This window comes from Physeter macrocephalus, chromosome 7 (assembly GCF_002837175.3).
Source record: "Physeter macrocephalus isolate SW-GA chromosome 7, ASM283717v5, whole genome shotgun sequence".
NCBI classification, from domain to species: Eukaryota; Metazoa; Chordata; class Mammalia; order Artiodactyla; family Physeteridae; genus Physeter; species Physeter macrocephalus.
In genome coordinates this window covers 112,888,695-112,898,802 of record NC_041220.1, presented here as the reverse complement: position 1 = coordinate 112,898,802, position 10,108 = coordinate 112,888,695, and the positions used below count along the sequence as shown (strand labels likewise).

Here is a 10,108-nt window from a genome sequence, read left to right as displayed (position 1 = left end):
CTCAGATATGAAGCATCGACAAATGAATTGATTAACGAAGAGTTAGGAATAGCCTATCCAATTATTGATGGGATTCCTAATATGATACCACAGGCAGCTAGGATGACACATCAAAATAAGAAGCAAGAAGAAACGGAGCAGCATTAGATCATACTTAAAAACGACAACACACACAACTAAATTTTCTAAATACCATCCACCTTTTAAAAAGTCAGAGTGACGGGTAATAAGTGGAGGAAAAGAATGTTTCTGTCTCTTCCTACGTTGACTGTCCTTATTCCATTGGTCTGTTTAGCAGGACTGTTATACTCGACCTCTGTGGAAGAAAACTGCCCACAGGGCTGCACTAGCACAACCAGCCTGTGCTTTTACAGTCTGCTCTTGCCGATTACCATACCCGGTTATGTGTTCTTCCACCTTTGGACTTGGATGGGTATTAAATTCTTCAGGCATAATTAATACAACCAGAGCCAAGATGGTATATCCTAAGGATATGCTTGAGTGTCTGTCCCTGAAAGCTCAACTACATGGAAATACTGGAAACCCACTTAATTTGCAAGAAAGATGCTTTGCCTAGCTTCTGTCAGAGGTTTAGGACTATGGGAGGCTTAAGCTGCGGAGGCTTCTTTATTGTACTTTGGTTCTGCCCTTTTTTTTTGAAGGTTCTCATTTATACCTGGGGTATCAGAAAAAACATTTCAACAAAGTGTCCTGTTAGAAATTAATATCCCCAGCCATCATCTGATGACTTTATTTCTTATCCCATTCATAATTAAAAGTTACTAATTTGAAATTTTATATGTTTATTTTACATTCAAAGTCTTTGGTAAAGTCACATGTTAAGGATGACTGAAATAATTCCAGAGGAGCTCTGTTGGAGTAGTTGTAGAGAAATGCATTTGAACTAATGTGGTATAAAACTGTAATAAAATGGAAACTTCATGTGTTTGCCAAAAAAAAAAAAAAAAAAAGACTATTACAAAAAATTTCTGTATACCCTTCACTAAATTCAACAATTGTTATTATTTTACCACATTTGTTTTCTTGTTTTGTGCCTCTATGCATATGGTTGTTGTTGTTATTTCTGAACCATTTGAGAATAAGTTGTAGATATTACACCTCTTTGCCTTGGGTGTATGTTTTCTAAAAACAAGGACATTCAGTTATCAAAATCAGAAAATTAACACTGATGCATTACTATATTTAACCTATAGTCCATTTTCAAATTTCACCAGTTATCCTAATAAATATCTTTTGTAGCCATTCTATTCCACCCCGCAAGCCCATCTCCCCGTTATAGGATCTAGTCCAGGATCACATATTACATTTAGTTGAATTGTCTCTTCAGTCTCACTTAGTCTGGAACAGTTCTTCAGTCAATCTTTGTATTTCTTGAGCTTGACATATTTGAACAGTTCAGGTCAATTATTTTGTAGAATGTCTGTCAATGTGGGTTTTCTTCATGATTTTCTTCATGGAATGTTTTTTCAATTAGACTTAGGTGATGACCTTTTGGCAGTAATACTGTATGAGGTTGTGGCCTTTTCAATGCAGCACTCAGAAAGCATATGGTGTCAGTATTCTCCATTTTTGGTAATGTCGACTTTGTCTACTTGGTTATGGTGATCTCTTCCAGGTTTATCCTCTCTAAAAGCACTATCTTCCTCTTTGTAATTAATAAGTAATTTGTGGAGAGATATTTTGAGACTATGTAGCTATATTCGTCAAATTTCAACCCGATAGTTTTGGCATTCACTGACAATTTTGTCTGAATCAATTACTGCTATACTAGTGCTAACTGGTGATTTTCTATCTTATTCCTTCTACATGAGATTCTCCTATAAGGGAGAATTTTTCCTTCTTCCTTATTTATTTATTTATTATCAGAAGAAATTCATCTATTTAATCTCAGTATAAACATTCCTCACTAATCAGCATTTTCCCCTGTGTCATATGTCAAGTTTTCATATGTTCTCAGGTCTTTCTTGGCTTTCTCTTTTGTTCAATGATCATTTGCCCTTCTCTGTGCCAAAACAACACTATCTCAATTATTATGGCTTCATCATTAGTTTCAATGTCTGGTTGACCAAGTTTTCTCCTTCAATAAAAATTGAAAAATGCCTTGGATATTCTTCCTTTTCCATGTAAACATCAGAATCAACTGTCATGTTTCACAAAACCTCTGTTGATATTTTAATTAGGATTACATTAACTCTGCACGTCAATTTGGGGAGAACAACTTTCTTTTAAAAGAAATTGAGCCTTCCTTTCCATGAACATAGCATATTTCTCCATTTACTTAGGTCTTCTGAGTGTCTTTTTGTAACATTTTATATTTTTTTCTGTATAGGCTTTATATATCTTTTATTAGATTTCATTTTAGATATCTATTTTTAAGCTATTTAAATGTAATCTCTTTCTAAATTATGTTTTCTATGTGCATGTTGTTACAGGTTTGTTTTCTGAATACTTGTTAAATTTTATAGAAATGCAACTGAATTTTGCATATTGATCTTATGGTAAATTCTTATTACTTTTAATAAGCAGTCTTTTAGATTTTTTTACATAGGCTGTCATATCCTTTTTGAAAAAATGCAGTCCTTTGTCTTCCTTTCCAATCTTTTTGTCTTTGATTTCTTTTTTGTCTTTCAGCATGAGATTAATAAAATGGGCAGGGGACCATGCACAATGCTGGGTTGTTGCTTCATTACCCAGAATCCATCAGGGTCCCCACTACAGTTTGGAACCATCTAGTGGTGATCGTCCACCCCAGTTTACATATTGATGGGAAGGATTCAGGGTCTGCAGCTGACTGGACTTCAAGAAAGCACCAGTGATTCCAGGAAATGCTGGCTAGTTGGCAATAGTTTTGTTGGCCCAGTTTGGGAATACTGAGTTGGTAGATCACTGCGCTAGCTGGATTCAAACTTCACCTCCCCTGTGGCTTTTGTGCTATTTTCCTTCCAGGCTCCTCCCTTCACCCACTGTCATATTCCATTCCCCAACGTCAGAATAAGAACTTTACTCTCCTTCCTTCCTACCACCTGCGGTGTTTGGTGGTGGGTAGGAGCAAATCCTTCATTCTATAATCTCAGAATTCATGATATCCTGGGTGTATTTTCACAGGATTTTACTCTATTTATTTGTGTGTTTCCCCCTCTCCTTCCATTATGGTAAACTTCAAAAGGTTGAGGATTTTTATGTTTCATTCATAGCCGTATGTTTGCTAGAAGAGCTCCTAGCATGCAGGAGCCCAAGAACATTTATTAAATAAAATGAGCAAATGGACACTGAAATCTTCCATTACATGGTTAATTTCTTCCTATAATTATATCAACTATTGCTTTAAATTTTTAAGGTTTTTTTTTATCAGATGCATACAAAATTAAAATTGTTGCAGCATCTTGATGAACTCAGTCTCTCTTAATAATGTTTTCAGCGTTTTGTTTTTTATATTTTGGTCATGAAACCTATTTCAAGGTAGTGCGCTCAGAGGTCCCGCAGATCTGTCTCTTGCTTCAACAGTGTTTGGACGGAACAGACCCAGGGAGGCCCCTTCCTCCAAGCCTCCGACTACCCTCCATCTTTTTTCCAGTGGCAACTTTCAGAACCAGCCCCTCAGTTATCCTTGGCCTCTGGGACCAGCCAACACTGTTTTTTGAACTTAACTCCTTATTACCCATCAACCAGATTCCTCAGAATTATTCCATCGAGGTGGAGGCCACCTTCAACCACCTGGTCACCTTGCATGGGCCGGCCTCCTACACCTGCCTCTCTCTGGGCTTCTATTTCCACCACAGCTCTGGAGGCCTTGGGCCACGTTTTCCGCAAATTAGTTGAGAAAAAGCAGGAGGGCGCCAAGCCTCTCTCTTTTTTTTTTTTTTTTTTTTTTTGTGGTATGTGGGCCTCTCACTGCCGTGGCCTCTCCCGTTGCGGAGCACAGGCTCCGGAAGCACAGGCTCAGCGGCCATGTCTCACGGGCCTAGCCGCTCTGTGGCATGTGGGATCTTCCCGGACTGGGGCACGAACCCATGTGCCCTGCATTGGCAGGCGGACTCTCAACCACTGCGCCACCAGGGAAGCCCCAAGCCTCTCGAAAATGAAAAACCAGCGCAGGGGCTGTGCCCTCCTCCAGGACGGGCAGAAGCCATCTCAAGATGAGTGGAATAAGACCCAGGACACTATGGAAGCTGCCATTCTCATGGAGAAGAAGCTGACCCAGGCCCTTTTAGATCTGCTTGCTCTGGGTTCTGCCCACGCAGACCCTCAGCTCTGTGACTTCCTGGAGAGCCACCTCCTAGATGAGGAGGTGAAACTCATCAAGAAGATGGGCAACCGCCTGACTAACTTCCAATGGCTGTCTGGTCCCCAGCCTGGGCTGTGCATCTCTTCCAAAGGCTCACCGTCAAGCATGACTAAGAAGGAGCCTCTGGAGCCCAGCGGCCTTTGAAGAGCCCTCTGGTGCCAGGGCTTCTGCCTGAAGCCTCTCTCTGTCACCACTAGGCAGTTTTTTAACCACCCTGGAGCCCTCCCCCAAGCCTTGGACCAAATGGAAACAATAAAGCTTTTTGCAGCAACAAAACAAAACAAAAATCTCCCCCACAAAACAAAACCCAAACCCCCCCTATTTCAATACTAACATGACAACAAGCTTTCTTTTGGTTACTATCTGCCACATATGTCTTTTCACTTACTTTTACTTTCAACCTTTTTGTCCTTATGTTTTTTCAAAAAATTTTATTTATTTTATTTATTTTTTATTTTTGGCTACATTGGGTCTTCACTGCTGCGTGTGGGTTTTCTCTAGTTGCGGCGAGCAGGGGCTACTCTTCGTTGCGGTGCGTGGGCTTCTCATTGTAGTGGCTTCTATTGTTGTGGAGCACGGGCTCTAGGCGCGCGGGCTTCAGTAGTTGTGGCACGAGGGCTCAGTAGTTGTGGCACATGGGCTTAGTTGCTCCGCGGCATGTGGGGTCTTCCCCGACCAGGGCTCGAACCCGTGTCCCCTGCCTTGGCAGGCGGATTCTTAACCACTGTGTCACCAGGGAAGCCCCTGTCCTTATGTTTTATGTCCCTCTCTACTAAACAGTATTTAGCTGGATTTTTAAAAATATAATTGTGCAATCAGTCATTTAACTGGTGAGTTATTTTCTTTAACCTAGTATACCCAAAGTATTATTTCAACCAGGTACTCTTTTAAGAACTTTACTTTCATTAACTCATTTAACTCTCATTTTACTGATTAACCCTGTTTCACGGATTAGGAAACTGCAGCAGAGAGAGGTAAAAAAATTTGGCCAAGGTCACATAGCTAGGTAGATTTCTGAGCTGGGATTTGAGCTTGAGTTGTTAACTATACTATAAAGGAGGGATAAAACCAAAACGTTGTTTTTGGCAAAAGAAAATTTTATTTTTGCTTTTTTTAAAAATAAATTTATTTATTTTGTTTATTTTTATTTTTGGCTGCATGGGTCTTCATTGCTGGGCGGGGTCTTTCTCCAGTTGCGGTGATCAGGGGCTACTCTTCACTGCGGTGCACGGGCTTCTCATTGCCGGCTTCTCTCGTTGTGGAGCACAGGCTCTATGCACGTGGGCCTCAGTAGTTGTGACGCGCAGGCTCAGTAGTTGTGGCGCATGGGCTTAGGTGCTCCGCGGCATGTGGGATCTTCCCGGACCGGGGCTCGAACCCGTGTCCCCTGCACTGGCAGGCGTATTCCTAACCACTGCGCCACCAGGGAAGCCCTTGCTTTTTTTAATGCTAGTGATTTTCAAGTTTTTTCCTGTAGTACTTGGCTTTTTGCATTTCTTCTCTAGTTTATTTTTCATATTCTTTGTATATTTTTATCTTGGAGTCATAAATGATCTTTTGTATTAAAAGCTCCTTGCCTTAACCACAATAACATGTATTTTTATTTAATAAATTTTTCATTTTACCAGAGATAATTTCCCAGTTAACATTTTAATTTCCTAAGGGAATTTAGGAGCGTTATACAATTCCCTTTTCAAAGAAAACATACCTCTGCTCTCCTTCATCCTCACTATCAGGAAATTCTCAGCTATTACTTTACAGTTCCTGAGCTCAAATTTCCATAAGAATAACATGGAGAAAGAAAAAAAAGCATATATTCTTCTGTTATGTATATTATATAAAATATCATTTCTGGATGACTATAAAATTAAATTAAAAATATATTAGATATAACAAAGAACTAAATCTATTTAATATGCCATAAGCATCATATGGTATAATGAATAAATGGACACAACTACTATTTGCGTTATTTTAAGGAAAAAAACAAAATTAAAAAAATTTTTTTTAAAGGTAGAGATTAGTGATCATGCAAAATATAAAAAGGAATACTATATTTTCAAGAATGAGCCACTATAGAGATCCTTTATGGAGAGCTCCAAAGTCTTATTTGATTTTTACAACAAACAAAGTTTAAGAAATTAAAGAATCATGCAGTCCCATTTTGAGGCTCTCAACATTTGTCGCGGTCAGAAACTGTTTCCTGGGAAAACAGCACAGTTTAGGAAGGTTGCCATCTAGTGTTCACTTTTAGAATTGGTCCCACAAAATTAGTGTTAACCTAAACAGATTATTTCAAAATGTAGTTAGAGGAAAACATAGGAAAAACACTCTTTGACATAAACCACAGCAAGATCTTTTTTGACTCACCTCCTAGAGTAACAGAAATAAAACCAAAAATAAACAAATGGGACTTAATTAAACTTAAGAGCTTTTGCACAGCGAAGGAAACCATAAACAAGACAAAAAGACAACCCTCAGAATGGGAGAAAATATTTGCAAATGAAACAATAGAAAAAGGATTAATCTCCAAAATATACAAACAACTCATGGAGCTCAATATCAAAGAAACAATCCAGTTAAAAAATGGGCAGAAGACCTAAATAGACATTTCACCAAGGAAGACCTACAGATGGCCAAGAGGCACATGAAAAGTTGCTCCACAACACTAATTATTAGAGAAATGCAAATCAAAACTACAATGAGGTATCACCTCACGCCGGTCAGAATGGCCATTATCATAAAAGCTAGAAACAATAAATGCTAGAAAGGGTGTGGTGAAAAGGGAACCCTCCTACACTGTTGGTGGGAATGTAAATTGATACAACCACTATGGAAAACAGTAATGGAGGTTCCTCAAAAAAACTAAAAGTAGAACTACCATATGACCCAGCGATCCCACTACTGGGCCTATACCCTGAGAAAACCGTAATTCAAAAAGAGTCATGTACCACAATGTTCACTGCAGCACTATTTACAATAGCCAGGACATGGAAGCAACCTAAGTGTTCACCAACAGATGAATGGATAAAGAAGATGTGGCACATATATAGAATGGAATATTACTCAGCCATAAAAAGACACAAAATTGAGTTATTTGTTGTGAGGTGGATGGACCTAGAGTCTGTCATACAGAGTGAAGTTAAGTCAGAAAGAGAAAAACAAATACCGTATGCTAACACATATATAAGGAATCTAAAAAAAAATGGTACTGATGAAGCTAGTTGCAGGGCAGGAATAAAGAGGTAGACACAGAGAATGGACTTGATGACATGGGGTGAGAGGGCGAAGCTGGGGCAAAGTGAGAGTAGCATCGAAATATATGCACTACTGAATGTAAAATAGTTGGCTGGTGGGAAGCAGCGGCATAGCACAAGGAGATCGGCTCGGTGCTTTGTGTCCACTTAGAGGGGTGGGATAGGGAGGCTCAGGAGGGAGGGGATATGGGGACGTGTGCATGTATATGGCTGATTTGCTTTTTTGTGCAACAGAAACTAACACGGTATTGTGAAGCAGTTATACTCCAATAAAGAACTATTTTTTAAAAAATGTAGTTAAGATCTTGACTCTTTGAAATTGGAACCAGAGATCAAGAGAGAGTTTCCTGAGGTAACTGAGAATTTTTTAAAATTAAGGAAAGAAAGGAGGAGGTTACTAAAGAGGTGTGTACATACGTGTGAGGACCGCAATGAATGAGGATAGACAATGCAAAGAGAAAATGGCAAATGCCCAGGACTCTTTAGGGAGAATAAAGAATGTGAGAAGGCTGAGGGTCAAATCTTTGAAGCAGTAGAAAAATAGTGAAATTAGTCTTTGAAATGTATTAGATGGGAAATTTAAAAAATAAAATGTGTTAGATGTTTAAAACTTTTGAAGGATTTCTGTTTTAGATAATAAAAAGTTACCATTTATTATTTAGTGAGTACCAGATATTCTAAATGCTTTGCATGTAATACATACCTGACTTCTGTAAGTACTCTATTACCCCCATTTTAAAGATGAGAAAATTGAGGTACAGAAAGGTTACAAAGCTGGTAAGTGGCAAAACTTTGTCATTTGATTTTTCTAAACCAAGAGGCTGGTTCCAATATCCATGCTCTTAGCACACATGCTATACACTTCCATCTAAAATAAGTACAGAACTTGGTCTGGGGTCACCATATAACATTAGATAGAAAGTTTAGTCAACTATCCAAATAATGCTGACAAAATTTTATTATTTTTATTACCTGGATCTGGTGTTTGAACTGATAAACTCATCTAACAATTGTTCAGTTTTCCCTTTTACATCTGTGCTACGTTCTTGATAAACTTTAGTACATACATGTTTTAGTACATACATGTTTAAGGAGAAAAAACCCAAAAAAGACATTTCCTAAGGAACATTAGATAGCTCAGAGAATCTTTGGAGAACTAGAGAGCCAGGTTTGGAGGCCATGCAGTCAGAAACAATGCCCAAACCACGTTGAGATATTGTGCCAGTAAAGGCTCCATTGAAACCAGACACTGCATTACACACCACTCACTGTGGACATGAGATGCCAGGACTTTCACCTTCTGACCATGGAAGATAACATCTCAGAGGCTACCTGTGCCCCCAAAATGGATTTCCTGCAGCCCTGTCTTGCCATGTAGCTCATTTGTGGTCTGACGTCTCTAGTGGGTGTGTGAGATTTGGGGAGCCTAGGTTCTGTGCCTGCAGCCTAGCTGTGAGTGAGTTGCGAGAGTGAGCTTTCTGACTCCTGCCATGTGGAGGTAGATCAAAAGGCAGGAAATTGTCTAGACAGGGAAAGGGTGGTGGTAAACCAGAAAAAGCACATAAAGGGAATCCATTTTAAAACCTCAGTAGTACGAGTCTTTGACCAGCTGCTCTGTTGGTACATTTCTCTGAGACCTAGTTGTCATTTCCATAGTTCTTAAAGTCTTCTTGAATTTATTTTTATTTTCATTGGGTAAAAACTCTCCCTTGTCTAGAAATCAAATGACTATCGAGCACAAATAGCTGGACCCCTCACCCCACCTTGCTGTCTACCTTTGAAAGAAGGAAAGAAATTAAGCAGGTTGATATGAAGTTGGTGCTTGCCAAGTAGTTATTCCTCCTTAGGCTGGTCAAAGAATCCCCAGTTTTCCTCCGTGAATCATCCCTTCCCGCTGTCTTTCCCTATAGTTTCTGTGGGGATAACATCCCCTACTCTGCTGCTCCCGCCCAAGTTCCAGAAGACTTAGGCTCAGTTTGGCCAATCAGAACATACACATACCAGCCCTCCTCCCCAGCCGTGTGATTAGTTCTAGAATAGGCAGGAAAATTGTCCGGGACAGACTAACGAGACTCAGTCTAAGGATATTTCCTAGAACGACAGACTTGCATCTCCTGGCTCCTCTCTTTCTGCTGTGGTTGCTAGGCTAGGACACAAGCCCGGAGCTGCTGTTGGCTAAACTGATACTCCTTGATGAGCACTTTCCTGAGAGTAAGATCGACACAGTGGAAAGTAGAGACAAGAGATAAATAGACACAGTCCTAATATCCCTTGAGTACCCAGAACCAGCTGTGCTTGAAGCTTGCACCGCCTCTGGACTTCTCAGTTCCTTACCTCAGTAAGGTCACTTTCCGCTTAAATCCATTTGAATGTCTTCAGTGACTTGCAACCAAAAGACTCTTGACTCTTTACTGGTTAAATAAAATAGTTAATTACTACAGATTTTCCTCTAATAATTCTGATTAACAAACATTTATAGTACCTCTAATTTGATGTCCAAATAAAAAAAACCTTGGCCTTGTTTTTATATGTGTGTATACACCAC

General features: G+C 39.4%; 1 pseudogene; it reads left to right on the top strand.

Annotated features, from left to right (window-relative positions):
• The first annotated feature begins 2,441 nt into the window (after positions 1–2,441).
• On the top strand, positions 2,442–4,419 carry LOC112063735 (ferritin light chain-like; annotated as a pseudogene).
• The last annotated feature ends 5,689 nt before the right edge of the window (positions 4,420–10,108 follow it).